Source organism: Nicotiana attenuata, chromosome 10 (assembly GCF_001879085.1).
Source record: "Nicotiana attenuata strain UT chromosome 10, NIATTr2, whole genome shotgun sequence".
NCBI lineage: Eukaryota > Viridiplantae > Streptophyta > Magnoliopsida > Solanales > Solanaceae > Nicotiana > Nicotiana attenuata.
Window position 1 is genome coordinate 48,251,059 of NC_031998.1, and position 16,729 is coordinate 48,267,787.

The following is a 16,729-nucleotide window of genomic DNA, read 5'->3' on the forward strand; positions in this document are numbered from 1 at the left end:
AATACTGAGGGGGACCCTAAATTTTGAGGCTAGGGGTTGGGAGACCTTCGTTTGCAGTAGGTTGGACCCGACTTCACATGAACAGACTCTCCCTCTCACCCAGGCGGTATTGGTTGCATCGATCATGGCAGGCTACCCCATCAATGTGGGGAATGTGATGTCCCGCATCATCTCTCTCGTGGGTGCGGAAGCTAACCAGAACTATCCTTTACCCAACACTCTCTCGATGTATTTTCGGGACTTAAAGGTGGAAAAGAAGCGATATGATGTTAAGGCAAAGCCGGTTGCTCCATTTTCATGGTACAGTTTGAGGGGGCCAGACAACCCCAAGGACAAGACCTACAAGCCTCCTGCTCCTACTTCTGCTTCTGCTCCAACTGGCCAGTCTGAAGAGCCAGTTGTGACAGAGGCCCCTGCTGAGCCTACCCCTGACTTGCCTCCAGGACCTTCTACTTCAGCTGACTTGCCTCCAGGGCCCTCTAATCCAGCTGGCCCGGGGATCCCATTTTCCAGGAAGCATCCCATCACTGCCCATCAGCTGAGCCAGGCACTTTATAGCATGAACTACTGGATGTCAGCAGCGACATCCAAGTTGTCTACTCTATCTTCCACTATTGAGGCTCAGTCTGCACCACAGATAGCTCAGATCCTTCAGTCTATTGAGGACACACTGAAGAAGCTCCTGGAGAATTAGGAGAAGATGATGAAGACACATGATGGCTTGTCTAAGGCAGTGGAGTCACAAGGCAAGGCTTTGAAATAGCTTTCCCGGGAGCACAAGAAGATGAGGAAATCACGGGCTTCCAAGGAGTCTGTGAAGGAGCTCAGAGAAGATGTGGACAAGCTATTGGCGGACCAGATGCCTTTAGACTTGCTATTTGGGGATCCATCCCCAGCAGCAGCTCCAGTAGCAGAGCCACAACAGGAGCAGACTCAGCGGCTTCCCAGGAAGAAGAGGAAGATCCCTAGTGCAGACGATGCTGTCATCCAGTTGGCAGACCCACATGAGGTCTCCTCCAGTGTGCCACATGATGCACCTGACATCCAGCCAGTCCAGGAACAGGCCCCAGTCCCCGCAGCTGAGCAGCAGGAGACCGGGAACCAGTCTGAGGTTCCCACACATACAGAGGACCCGGGGACCACTGATGATCTCATGCAGACGGACTAGGCCTAGGGAGCTCCTATATCCTTTCTTTATGATTTTTGATGCTTATTTGATAGTTGGCATTGGGGATAATGCCAGCTTTTATTCGCGGGGGTGCGCCCTGCTTTTTTGTTTATCTGGATGACTGTATATATTAGTTGACTTAGTTTATGTTTCTGTTGATTTTCTATTTTGGGCTGTATATAACTTTACATTCAGTACTTTTATCATACTTTTTACCTTCTATTTGGTCTGTATATAAAGTTACATTTTTGTATATATTCATCCCCCGTTGTATATTCTAATCCCCTATTGTAAATATTCATTCTATTTTCTATTTTCGTACAAATTTTTCATTTTCATTTTTAGCTTAGTAGATAGGCTCGCAGCCTTTTTATCTTGTTTTTGGCACTTTCAATAAGCCCTTGGTTTTCTTAATGCCACGGTTCTTTCCAAGGGTGGAGTATTGTGTGAACCGGGTGGCTCTTCCCGATGATGGATGGAGTGACAACCTTCTTAAGGGTTTGAGTCTGTTTTTGATTTTTCTTTTGTTTTTAGTAGTTATTTTTTTTAGTAGTTTTTAGTTAAGGGTACTTCAAGCATAGCCTCACTTGGGCCTAACACATTTGCCTTTGATCCCATGGTCAAAGACAAGTGGTTGTGTTTAGGATGGTGAAAGTAGTGACCTTGAGACTCTTGTGTTGACCAAACAAACATCATGTGGTCTTTCGAGACTATTGTGTGCTCAATCGTATCTAAGGTTGTTGTGGGCCCTCGACTCTACGTCTTTAGCAATCCTTGAGTGTGTGTGGTGAGAAATTGAATTATGAGTCTAAGTCCCGAGCCAATGGTCTAGAACTTGCCCTGAATATTTGTTGAGGCGAAATTTTGAGTGAAATTCGACTTGAGAAGTGATTATAGGCTCTCCTTTATCCAAATGATAAGTTGAACAATTCCATAGCCTACCAATAAGATAATCCCTAGCTAACCCCTTTTGAGCCTTATACCTTCTTCTTTCAAGAACCAATGTTACAAGCCTACACCTGTTCTAAATCCTACCCTCTCTTGGCACCCACATCTTCCCTTGAGTAATGGCAAAAGTATAAGTTTGGGGGGAGAGACGAGGAGTGAACCAAAAGTGGTAAAAGGTACAAAAGCAAAAGAAAAGGGAGGCAATGAAAAAGAAAGAAAAGAAAAAGACAAAAAGAAAGCCCAATGTGAAAAAGAATAAAAAGGGATTCAAGAAAAACAAAAGTGAAAAAAGGTGTGGAAAAAGTAGAAAATGGAGAAATGTTTTGAATAGCATAAGAAAGAGCGACAATGTGTCTCTCTAACCCCTTGGAAGAGATGAAATGACTCAAAGAGTCAAGTGAATTGTGCCAAAATGAATCAAAAGAAGTGCTTTAGGGAAGATGAAACCCATATAGACCAACAACTTTTCCTACCCTCAACCAAAAGCCTTCACATTGACTCCACAAAAGCCCTATATGATCTTGAGTTGGATGGCGCTCGCATTAGTGGATACTTACATGAGGGTCAAGCATATGGTACTTAGAGCCAGACTTGTGACCTTTCCTTGAGAGAGACGAGCGAACTCCCATTAACCTCGGTTTGTGTGCTTATACTCTAAAAGGTGAGGTTTGCTTAGGGAGAGTTGAGGATGTATGAGTTTGGGTCCCACAATGACTAAAGTAATTGAGACAGTTCTTTGATGTAATGAGTCAATCCTTGATGCTCTTGTGTCACACTTGATCCATAGTTTTCAAGGTTTAAATGTTGTTAATGATCCATTTGTATTGAGGGCAATTATTAGTCCCAATTGATGATTGTTGAGGTTACTTTAGGATAGCTGGAATTACTTGGATTGTCCTTTAGGGGGTGGGTCTTATTTTGTTTGCTTGAGGACAAGCAAAGGTTTAAGTTTGGGGGAGTTGATAAGTTAGGATTTTAACATGTTTTATGCCCCTACTTGTCTGTGCTTTGGTTATAAATCGCTACAAAATAGTCCCAAAATGCTCACAAGCTGTGCTTGATTGCAGGTTTGATCGACAAAGTGACGAAATGGCTAAGATCAGCTCAAATGGAGTGAAACCTACTCAAGTATTAAAGACCAAGAAATCTAAGGAAAGGAAACCCTAGTGCGGACAGCACAAAAGTGAATGCGGCCGCACTAGGAGGTTTAGAGAGTTGGTATAATCAGGCTGAGGCTACGCGGCCGCACTACTCTTTTGTGCGGTCCGCGGTCAGGCTGCGCGGCCGCACTACTCTTTTGTGCGGTCCGCGGAGCAGAGATTCAGATAATGAAGAGTCCTTGTGTTCCAGCCATGCGGTCCGCGGTCCATAATGTGCTGACCGCGCCAACTCCCTCCGCGGCCGCGGTACACTTCCACGCGGTCCGCGGTCCTCAAGTTCAGAGAAGCAGAAATGTGAAGTCCAAGAGCCAGTGCGGCCGCGGTCCTTTTTGTGCGGCCCGCACTGACCCTGCAGGGGTTTTTTTATCCAGAGCCTAGTATAAATAGAACATTTTACCATTTTTAGGTAAGTTTTGTATTCCAGAGATAGCTGCGCTCGTGAGACTCGGTTTTGTAGCCATTTTTGGCACTTTAGCTTTAATTTTACGATAGATTCTTGTGATTTCTTTTTAGTAATTAGTTAATATGCTTAGTCCTTCATCTATTTATTCATTTTCTCTTTCAAGCATGAGTAGCTAAACCCATTAGCTAGGGTTGTGGCTCAACCCTAGTATGGGTAATTGATGGGTGTTGCCATCTAGGGTTAGACTGATTATGGGTGTTTGTTATTTGGGTTGATTTTATGTTTTTATTTAAGAATTGGTGGTTGCAAACACTGATTCATGCTTTGTGGGTTTGACTCTTCTTGAGAAAGAGAGTTTATGACCCCAAAATTGACCCAACAAGGAATTGGGATGGACTCATGAGAAATGATAGTCCCAATTAACGGGTTAAATCTCGAGAGAGTAATCACCCTACTTGAACCCTAGTTGCTTGATCTAATTGGCCTACCCAATTGGTCTCGAGAGAGTCAATTGAGCAAAATCACTCTCTCTACCGAGAGGTGTAAGAGTGGGTACAATTGTGCAACGGTTATAGCATAAGACCCAAATATGTCAATCTATCCATAGTAACATCTACCCGTCAATTAGCCACCTAGGTAGTGTCACGACCCTAGTGCCTTTCTTCCCATTAGATACAACCTAGCAATATTCTAGTGGCATAATTTAGCGTTAATCATTAGTTTATCATTGTAGTTATAAAATCAAAAAGCAAGAATGTTTGAAGTGACATTAGGAGTACAAACACATCTCTAAACTAGACAGAAAATCCAACTCCACTACTAGCTCCCTGTGGAAATCGATCCCGACCACTATTCGGGTAAAAGCTATTGCGACCCGCTCTTCCTACCTTGGTATAGCGTCGAGTTGGAAGCGATCATGGAGCCTTGGCCGCAGACCGTGAGATATGTACCGCGGCCGCATTGCCCTTGAGCCCAAGTTGCCAACTCTCTGAATCTTCTAGTGCGGCCGCATACCACTTTGCGCGGTCCGCACTAGGCCTTCTTCCCTTAGATTTCTTGGTCTTTGATACTTGAACAGGTTTTACTCCTTTTTTAGCCGATCTTTAACATTTCATCACTTTGTCGATCAAACCTGCAAACAAGCAAAACCTGTGAGCCTTTTGGGACTATTTTGTACAAATATATGATCAAAGCATAGGCAAGTAGGGGCATAAAACATGTTAAAATCCTAACTTATCAACTCCCCCAAACTTAAACCTTTGCTTGTCCTCAAGCAAACAAAGTAAGACCCACTCCTTAAAGGAAAACCAAGTAATTCTAGCTGACCTAAAGTAACCTTAACAAGCATCAATTGGGACTAACAATTGCCCTCAATACAAATAGATCATTAACAACATTTAAACCTTGAAAACTATGGATCAAGTGTGACACAAGAGCATCAAGAATTGACTCATTACATCAAAGAACTCTCTCAATTATTTTGGTCGCTGTGGAACCCAAACTCATACATCCTCAACTCTCCCTAAGCAAACCTCACCTTTTAGAGTATAAGCACATAAACCGAGGTTAATGGGAGTTCACTCGTCTCTCTCAAGGAAAGGTCACAAGTCTGGCTCTAAGTACCATATGCTTGACCCTCATGTAAGTATCCACTAATGCGAGCGTGATCCAACTCAAGATCATATAGGGCTTTTGTGGAGTCAATGTGAAGGCTTTTGGTTGAGGGTAGGAAAAGTTGTTGGTCTATATGGGTTCCATCTTCCCTAAAGCACTTCTTTTGATTCATTTTGGCATAATTCTCTTGACTCTTTTGAGTATTTCACTTCCTTTCAAGGGGTTAGAGAGACACATTGTCACTCTTTCTTATGCAATTCAAAACATTTCTCCTTTTTCTACTTTTTCCACACCTTTTTCACTTTTGTTTTTTCCTTGAATCCCTTTTTATTCTTGTTCACATTGGGCTTTCTTTTTGTCTTTCTCTTTTCTTTCTTTTTCATTGCCTTCCTTTTCTTTTGCTTTTGTACCTTTTACCACTTTGTTTCCTTTCTTGTCTCTCCCCCCAAACTTAGACTTTGCCATTACTCAAGGGAAGATTTGGGTGCCAAGAGAGGGTAGAATTTAGAACGGGTATAGGCTTGTAGCATTGGTTCTTGAATGAAAAAGGTTTAAGGCTCAAAAGGGTTAGCTAGGGATTATCTCATTGGTAGGCTATGGAATTGTTCAACTCATTATTTGGATCAAGGAGAGCCTATAATTACTTCTCAAGTTGAATTTCACTCAAAATTTCGCCTCAACAAATATTCAGGGCAAATTCTAGACCATTGGCTCGGGACTTGGACTCAAAAGTCGATTTCTCACCACACATACTCAAGGATTGCTAAAGACAGAGTCGAGGGCCCACAACAACCTTAGACACGATTGAGCACACAATAGTCTCGAAAGACCACATGATGTTTGTTTGGTCAACACAAGAGTCTCAAGGTCATTACTTTCACCATCCTAAACACAACCACTTGTCTTTGACCATGGGATCAAAGACAAATGTGTTAGGCCCAAGTGAAGCTATGCTTGAGGTACCCTTAACTATAAACTACTAAAAATAAAAGAAAAATAAAAAACGGACTCAAACCCTTAAGAAGGTTGTCACGCCATCCATCATCGGGAAGAGCCACCCGGTTCACACAATACTCCACCCTTGGAAAGAACTGTGGCATTAAGAAAACCAAAGGCTTATTGAAAGCGCCAAAAATAAGACAAAAAAACTGCGAGCCTATCTACTAAGCTAAAAATGAAAAATTTGTACGAAAATAGAAAATAGAATGAATATTTACAATAGGGGATTAGAATATACAACGGGGGATGAATATATACAAAAATATAACTTTATATACAGACCAAAGAGAAGATAAAAAGTACAATAAGAGTAACTAAATGTAAATTTATATACAGACCAAATAGAAAATCAACGCAAGCATAAAGTAAGTCAGCTAATATATACAATCATCCGAATAAAAAGTAGGGCGCACCCCCACAAATAAAAGCTGGCATTGTCCCCAATGCCAACTAAACAAATAAGCATCAGAAATTAAGAGTAAAGGATATAGGAGCTCCCTAGGCCTCGTCTGTTTGCATAGGAACATGAGTGGTCCCCGGGTCCTCTGTATCTGCAGGAACCTCAGACTGGTTCCTGGTCTCCTGCTGCTCAGCTGTTGGGATTGGGGCCTGGACCTGGACGGGCTGAATATCTGGGGCATCCTGTGGCTGACTGGATGAGCCCTCCTGTGGGTCTGCCACCCGGATGACCGCCTCGTCTTCACTAGGGAGCTTCCTTTTCTTCCTAGGAAGCCTCTGAATCTGCTCCTGCTGTGGCTCTGCTGCTGGTGCTGCTGCTGGGGTTGGATCCCCAAATAGTAGGTCAAGAGGCATCTGGTCTGCCAACAACTTGTCCACATCTGCTCTCAGCTCTTTCAGCGCTTCCTTAGAAGCTCTTGTCTTTCTCATCTTCTTGTGCTCCCGGGCAAGCTCCTTCAAAGCCTTGCCATGAGAGTCCACTACCTTAGACAAGGTAGACTGAGTGCTCATATTCTTTTCCTGGTTCTCCAGGGTCTTCTTCAGTGTATCCTCAATGGACTGTGGAAGCTGAACTGTCTGAGGTGCTGACTGGGCCTCAATGGTAGAAGACAATGTAGACAACTTGGATGTCGCAGCTCACATCTAGTTGTTCAAACTAAGCAGTGCCTGGCCCAGCTGACGTGCAGTCATGGGATGGGCCCGGGAAGATGGGATCTCCGAGCCAGCTGAAGCAGAAGGACCAGCAGTAGTGGATGGTCCAGGAGGCAAGTCATCAACTGTAGTGGCAGCAGGCATAGTGGAAGTCTCGGCAGAAGGATCTACCGCAACCGGCTCTTCAGACTGGCCAGTTGGGGTAGAGGCAGGCGGCTTGTAGTTATTGTCTTTGGGGTTGTCTGGGCCCTTCATGTTGTACCAGTAGAATGGAGCCACTGGCCTGACCTTGACATCAAACGGCTTCTTCTCCACCTTCAGGTCCTTGAAGTACATGGTGAGGGTGTTGGGAAAAGGGTAGTTCCGGTCATGCTCAAGCCTCACCGCAGAAATCATACGGGACATCACATTGCCCACGTTGATAGGGTACCCCCGCCATAATAGATGCAATAAGAACAGCCCGGGTAAGTGGAATAGTCTGATCATGGGTAGTGGGGTCAAGCCGACTGCACACAAAAGTCAACCACCCCCGAGCCTCAAAGTTAAAGGTCTTCCGAAATATTTTTGTCCCTGCTTGCAACCACTTTGGAACAGTACCCGGGATTGCCAGGTATGAAGCCAACCACGGACGAACCTCTTCGCCCATTGCCAACTTTGCATTATAGAGGGTCTCATCCTCATCATCGAACCCTAAGTATTCATTGAGTGCCTTCCCAGTAAATATCACCTTTTTGTTCCGCATTTTGGTCACTTTAGTTCCCTTCATGATGTGGGCCACATTGCTATAGAACTCCTTGACCATGTGCTCATTCGCCTTTACACATTCACTCTGAAAATTCTCCCAACCCACTCGAATTCGAAATTGTCTATGCACATTCGGGAGTAGGGGTAGAAGGTCACGCTCAATAAAACTCCTTTCCAGAATCAGCTTTCGTCGAGGCCACCATTCCCTAAACTTGTGGAACGCTACCTGACTAACGAACCTATCCTCCCAAGCTGCGGGATTTCTAGTCCGGTCAACACCCCCAACCTGAGACACCCCACTCTGAGGCATCTCCTCGTCACTATCATTACCACCCTCAGCCCACCTGCACTCTCCCCAGATAATGAAGCTGTGGGGGAGGTGGAGTACTCATCACTGCCGGCTACTGAGCCCTCAGACGACTCAGAAGGTATACTCTGTGGAGCTTCGGCAATGGGTGATGGTGGAGGAGTATCATCAGTCAGTCTAAACCTCCCGGGCTAGTCAGGGACATGAGTGGGAATGGAATCTGAAGAGACATCCTGTGAAAGCACGTACTCACTCCCTGAAGAATGAGAAGCAGCTCTGTCTGCAGCTTTTATAAACTTCCTTGTCTTTTTGATATTTTCCCGAACTTGGGGAGTGAGTTTTATCATTTTGCCTTTGCCTCCCCGGGAGGAATCACCTCTGCCGGGTTGTTTGGAACCCTTTGCCTCGCTGTTTTACCATTATCTGCGAGCATACATATCTAACATGGTTAGTATAAACACAGGCAGTGAAATAGACATTGAATTTGAATTGCAGACACCAGAAGAAGAGATTGCAGAATCAGTTGTAGAACATAGCACTGCGGCCCGCACAAAAGGGAGTGCGGCCGCACAGGGGCACCGCGGACCGCGCAAAGGCGACCGCGTTCTGCGTTGGGTCAAAGGCCCAGAAATCATCTCTCTAAATCTCCTCACCGCGGTCCGCACAAAGTGGGATCGCGGCCGCGGTAGGCCAGCGTGGACCGCATAAAGTGCAATGCGGCCGCGCTGGGCAAAGGTTCACTTCCAGTCACTAGGGCACCGTGGTCCGCGCAAAGGCGACCGCGGGCTGCGCAGAGTGTTTCACTTAACCACTGAGTTAGGGTTTGTGAATTTGTTCAATTTTTCCACCTAACTTGGCCCTACTCATTTGCCCAACCATTACGAATGCCCAACACACAAACCTAGCATTTAAATTACCCTAAGCTAACAAATAAATGAAAAAGAAGGATCTACGAGAAGAAAAAAGAGAAGCTAAAACTGCTGGGCATGAAAATAAAATGAAAATATAAAATTAATCAATGAAAGATGCATGAAATGTTACCAGATTATGAGGATTGTATGCAAGCATTCAATGCAAGCAAGTATTACGGTCAATGATACGATGAACCGTAGCTTTAAGGGGTCTGAGTGTTGAAAGTTCGAAAGGGTAAATGGTGCCCCTTGGGCTCTATTTATAGAAAAAGGTGTGGGCCCCATCCTTACCTACCAGCGGGGCCGCACAAAATGGACCGCAAACCGCGCTGGGTTTGTTCAGCAGAAGTCTGAGAAGGCAACCTCTGTGGTCCGCACAAAACGAACCGCGGCCGCGGAGGTCCACCGCGGTCCACACAAAATTCAATGCGGCCGCGGTGGCAAACTTTAGAGAGTCAACTTTTTTTGCTCATACCAGTGCGGACCGCACTGGAAACTTCAGAGACCTCACATTTTTGCACTTGTGCCCTGCACTGCATCAACTCAATCCCTGCAACATCTCACAACCAATTAGTCCAAAAATCAAACCTAAACTACAAAGAAAATCAAAGAAAATAAGAAGAAAAAGACATGGGTTGCCTCCCAAGAAGCGCCTGATTTAACGTCGCGACACGACGCGGATTACCATCTAATCATTTCAAATGAACAACAGCCACCACATGGCTATCATCAAACTTTCCAAGATAATGCTTCACACGGTGCCCATTCACTCTAAAGACTTCACCACTTTTGTTCTTCAAATCTAGAGCACCAAATGGGGTCACACATACAACTTCAAATGGCCCACTCCACTTTGATTTCAGCTTTCCGAGAAACAACCTTAGACGAGAGTTGAACAAGAGGACCAAATCACCAACTTTGAACTCCTTTCCACGAGCATATTTGTCATGTAGGTACTTCATCTTGTCCTTATAAAAGGACGAACTCGAGTATACATGGAACCGAAATTCATCAAGTTCATTTAGTTGCTCAACACGAAGATTGGCCGCAACATCCCACTCAAGGTTAAGCTTCCTCAAGGTCCACATAGCTTTATGCTCCAATTCCACTGGTAGGTGACATGCTTTCCCAAACACCAACCGGTACAGAGACATACCAATTGGGGTCTTGTACGCGGTCCGGTAGGCCCATAGAGCATCATCTAACTTTTTGGACCAATCAGTCCTATTTGCATTGACAGTTTTGGACAGGATGCTCTTGATTTCTCTATTTGACACTTCAACTTGGCCACTTGATTGCGGATGGTAAGGTGTAGAGACTTTATGGTTGACATCATACTTGGAGAGTAAGGTATCAAAAGCCCTATTATAAAAGTGCAATCCTCCATCACTAATGATTGCCCGGGGTGTACCAAACCTTGTGAAGATACTCTTTTTAATAAATGCCACCACACTCCTAGCTTCATTATTAGGCAAGGCCAAGGCCTCAACCCTTTTTGACACGTAATCCACTGCTACTAGAATGTAAGTGTTCCCACACGAGCTAACAAAAGGACCCATAAAATCAATACCCCAAACATCCAAGATATCAATTTCAAGAATCGTGTTAAGAGGCATCTCGTCTTTCTTGGAAATCCCTCCTGCTCGTTGGCATTGATCACATCTTTTTACCAAATCACTAGCATCCTTGAACAAAGTCGGCCAATAGAAACCGCAACTCAAAACTTTCGAATCCGTCCTCACCCCTCCATGATGGCCACCATAGGGGGAGGAGTGACAAGCCTCCAAAATACTCAATTGTTCACCTTCCGGGACACACCTTCTAATCACACCGTCCGTGCAAATCTTAAACAAGTACGGATCATCCCAATAAAAATCCAAACTATCCCGTTTGAGTTTCTTCCTTTGGTTGGAAGAGAGCGCACACGGGACAATTCCAGTCACAATGAAATTGGCAATGTCTGCGAACCATGGCATGTCACACATTGACACGGAAAGAAGTTGCCCGTCGGTGAATGTATCATTGATCTCAAGGCCGTCACATAGCCTCCCTTCTTCCTCCAAGCGGGACAAATGGTCCGCAACTTGGTTCTCACTTCCCTTCCGGTCCGCTATTTCTAAGTCAAATTCTTGAAGAAGTAACACCCATCTCATCAATCTTGCCTTGGAATCCTTCTTGGTCATCAAATACCTAAGGGCGGTATGGTCCGTGTGCACAATCATCTTGGCCCCCATAAGATATGGCCTAAATTTCTCCATGGCAAATACAATGGCCAATAACTCCTTCTCCGTCACCGTGTAATTCCGTTGAGCTTCATTCATAGCCTTACTTGCATAATACACGGGATGGAACATTTTGTTAACCCTTTGACCCAACACCGCCCCCACCGCAACGTCACTTGCATCACACATTAGTTCAAAGGGAAAACTCCAATTAGGTGCGGTAATGATAGGGGTAGTGGTCAACTTCTGCTTCAAAAGTTCAAAGGCCTCCATGCATTTTTCATCAAAAACAAACTTAGCATCTTTCTCTAGCAACTTGCAAAGGGGATTCACAACCTTCGAGAAATCTTTGATAAACCGCCGGTAGAACCCGGCGTCCCCAAGGAAACTCCTCACCCCTTTGACAGAAGGGGGGGGGGGAAGCCTTGAAATCACCTCGATATTAGCCTTGTCTACCTCAAAAGAGCACACCTCGGTGCTATTGGGTTGCTTCATGGATTTGCAAACATGGAAGACCACCTTTTCATCTCCCACTCGGAAAGTTAGCTCACCCGCTTCAACATCAACCAATGCCTTCCCCGTAGCTAGGAAAGGTCTCCCAAGAATAATCGGGACTTCAAAGTCCACTTCACAATCCAATATAACAAAGTCGGCCGACAATATGAATTTGTCCACCCGGACAAGTACGTCATCAATTATACCCAAAGGCCGCTTCATCGACCGGTCCGCCATTTCAAGTCTCATTGAGGTTGGCCTAGGTTGCCCAATTCCAAAAGTCTTGAAGACTGAATAAGGCATCAAATTAATGCTAGCCACCAAGTCACAAAGGGCCTTAGCAAACTCCGCACTACCGATAGTGCAAGGGATAGTAAAAGCTCCAGGGTCTTCAAGTTTTGGGGCCATAGAATGCACATCACACTGACTGGTGAGTCATCTTTTTGTTTCACAATCCTTGGAACGCTTCTTTGTGACCAAAATCCTTCATGAACTTTGCATAGCCCGGCATTTGTTCAAGTGGCTCCACCAAAGGCACATTGATTGCAAGGCTTTTCATCATATCTATGAACTTTTTGAATTGATTGTCACTCTTTTGCTTTGCTAACCATTGAGGATAAGGCGGAGGTGGTCTAGGCAAAGGTACCTTGGCTTTTGGCACCACCGGCTCCGGCATGTCAATTATGTGCTCCCTAGACGGGTTCACGGCCTCGTGAGTTTCCACCTCGGCCTCATCAATGTCAATCCTCACATCATTGTTCACATCATTCTCAACCACATCTTCAACTATCAAAGGTACATCATTTTCCCGCAACTCAATATCATCATCCACAACTTGCTTATCTTTCGAGGCATGCACATCACCGCCTCTCCCACTTCTTGTTGTAACCTCCATCACATGAGTGTTCCCACCCTTAGGGTTCACTACTGTATCACTTGGTAGAGCACCCTTTGGGCGAGTATTCAACGATTGAGAAATTTGGCCTAATTGCACCTCTAAATTCCGAATGGAGGTATTGTGGGAAGCCAATTGAGCATCGGAATCTTGGTTCTTCTTCATCATTTGTTCGAACATCATTTCTATTCTTCCCATATCATTACCCGAATAACTAGATCCTTGAGAAGGGAACAGGGGTGGATTGTTCGGTTGTTGGTACATAGGGGGCCTTTGAAAGCCTTGCCCCCAATTGCCTTGGTTTCCATTGTTGTTCCAATTGCCTTGACCATTGTTGTTCCAATTGTTGTTATTTCCATTCCAGTTTCCTTGGTTGCCCGAATTGTTGTTCCCCCAATTTTCGCCTTGGTTGTTGTTGTTCCAATTACCACCACCTTGTTGATTGCCCCAATTTCCTTGGGGTCGCCATTGTTGATTTGAAGAGTTGCCTCGATTGCCTTGATAGTTATTGACATATTGAACTTCTTTGCTTTGCTCATCATAACACTCATTTGAAAAACCACCACCATCATCATATTGATCATAATTTCCTTGAGGTTGTTGCCCTCTTTGCCTTCTCTTAAGCATATTCACTCCTTCCATGGCATTGACTTGGCGAGGATTTTGGACTTGTTGTAATTGCGCCTTAGCCATTGGATTCATAGTAGTAGTAAGCTCGGTAATAGCTTGACCATGGTCATGCAACTCCTTGTGCAAATGGATCATCGTAGGGTCACCTTGAGGAACATTGGCCCTACTTTGCCAAGCCGAAGAAGTGTCGGACATCTCGTCAAGAATATCACAAGCTTCATTGTAAGGAAGCTTCATAAAGTTGCCTCCGGCCAATTGGTTCACAATGCATTGATTAGTGGTGTTAATGCCCCGATAAAAGGTTTGTTGAATCATTGCCTCGGTAATATCGTTGTTTGGGCATTCTTTCGCCATTGTTCTAAATCTCTCCCATATTTCATGCAAGGGTTCCGTTGACTCTTGCTTGAAGGCCAAAATTTCATCACGAAGCGCCGCCATGTGACTCGGCGAAAAGAACTTGGAAATAAACTTGTCCGCCAATTCATCCCACGTAGTGATGGAATGATTGGGGAGCCTTTCTAACCAATCCAACGCTTTACCCCGAAGAGAAAATGGGAAAAGCCTCAATCCCAATGCATCCTCGGACACGTTTTTTTGCTTGCTACCCAGCATGTATCTACGAATCTCTTCAAGTGCTTGTAGGCATTTTGATCGGAGGCGCCCGTAAAATATCCTCGTTGCTCGAGCAAGGTCAGCATGACATTTGTGATTTGAAAGTTCCCCGCCCGGATTCGGGGAGGAACGATGGCACTCGCATATCTTTGATTCGGTAGCACCCGAGGAACCGCTCTTGGAGGTGGCGGAGGAGGGTCTGGAACGTTGTCATTAGCATTGGCCTGGCGGCCTCGTCGTGGTCCCGGAGGTACAAGAGGCACCTCATCATCTCCAATATCCTCAACCTCCTCCCCCGCAAGCACATTTCCAAGAGGGTCGTTTGCATTTAAAGCCATTTTGGTACCTGTAGTAATCACACACACAAATTAGTAACAAAGAAGGAAAGAAGAACAACACACAAAACTAACAAAATAGATAGCCAAAACTGTTAGCTTCCCGGCAACGGTGCCAAAAAGTGATCGCTGCCAACTCCACGCTACTATAAAGTAGGAAGAGAGGGTCGCAAAAGCTTTTACCCGATATGAGGGCCGGGATCGAATTCCACAGAGAGCTAGAAATTAGAGCTGGGTATCTATCTAGACTAGAATCACGTGTATGCTCTTAATTGATCTTCTTATCATTTTTGTTTTTTTCAATTATGAACTACTATTATCAAACCACTAATTGAAACTAAATTAAGCTACAAGATAATTGCTAAAGTTGTATCTAATAGGAAGAAAGGCACTAGAGTCGTGGTATCACGTGGGTGGCTAATTGACGGGTAGATGTTACTAAGGTTCGATTGACATAATTGGGGCTTATGCTATAACCGTTGCACAATTTTACCCACTATCACACCTCTCGGTAGAGAGATGATTTTGCCCAATTGACTCTCTTGAGACCAAATGGGTAGGCAAATTAGATCAAGCAACTAGGGTTCAAGTAGGGTGATTACTCTCTCGAGGTTTAACCCGTTAATTGGGACTATCATTTCTCATGAGTCCATCCCAATTCCTTGTTGGGCCAATATTGGAGACTTAGACTCTCTTTCTCAAGACGAGTCAAATCCACAAAACACAAATCAGTGTTTGCAACCACCAATTTATAAATTAAAACATAAAATCAACCAAAATAGCAAACACCCATAGTCAATCTAACCCTAGATGGCAACACCCATCAATTACCCACACTAGGGTTGAGCCACAACCCTAGATAATGGGTTTAGCTACACATGCTTTAAAGAGAAAATGAAGAAATAGATGAAGAACAAGACATAATAACTAAATACTAAATTAAATTGCAAGAAACTATTGTTAATTTAAAGCTAAGATGCCAAAAATGGCTACAAAAGTTGTTCTCACGAGCGCAGCTGTGTTCTGAAGATAACAGATGACCTAAAAATGGTAAAATGTTCTATTTATACTAAGCTGGAAAAACTGGACAAAAATACCCCCACGGGGTCAGTGCGGGCCGCACTAAATGGACCGCAGCCGCACTGGGCTCCTTGACTTCAACTTTGGCTTCTCTGAACTTGGACTCTGCGGACCGCGTATAATGGACCGCGACCGCGGAGGGAGTTGGCGCGGTCCGCACAATAACGACCGCGGACTGCATGGCATTGTCTTGGCAAAATTGTAGTTCTCTGAATCTCTTGTCCGTGGACTGCACAAAAGAGTAGTGCGGCCGCGGAGCCCTGACCGCGGACCGCGAGATATGTACCGCGGCCGCATTGCCCTTGAGCCCAGTTTGCCAACTCTCTGAATCTCCTAGTGCGGCTGCATATCACTTTGCGCGGTCCGCACTAGGCCTTCTTCCCTTAGATTTCTTGGTCTTTGATACTTGAACAGGTTTCACTCCTTTTTGAGCCGATCTTTGACATTTCGTCACTTTGTCGATCAAACCTGCAAACAAACACAACCTGTGAGCCTTTTGGGACTATTTTGTACAAATATATGATCAAAGCATAGGCAAGTAGGGGCATAAAACATGTTAAAATCCTAACTTATCAGAGCCCCCCTCTAGTGTGAGCACTGCTCGGGGTCCATGTGAGGCCCTTGTGAACTCTGACACACTAGAACTTGGTCTCTATAGTCCCTTCTCTGAATGATCTATGTGAACTTCCCTAGTGTGAGCACTGCCCTGGGTTCTTGGAGCCCTAGGGAACTCTAACACATTAGGGACTTGGGTTCTGTATGCTCAACTTTGATATATGGTGAATCACTCAACAACTGATTATTTTGTATTTATGAACATGAATTTCGGAGCAGTTGAGGGTTGAAGGCCTGGCCTGTCCAGGAGTATTTGGGCCTGCTGTAGGCTCCCTATAGTTATACTTATTCTGTATTTGCTACATTAAATTCTGGGTCTGTAATAATTATTTGTAATAACAATTTAGGGTATTTGTAAAATTATGGAAGGGTTTTTACATTATAATTGCACTGAAATGGGTAGAAATCCTGCCTATAGGCTCATTACTTAGCTAAAATATGCTATTGCATGTTTAGTTATCGTGTGTTAGAAATCATGCCT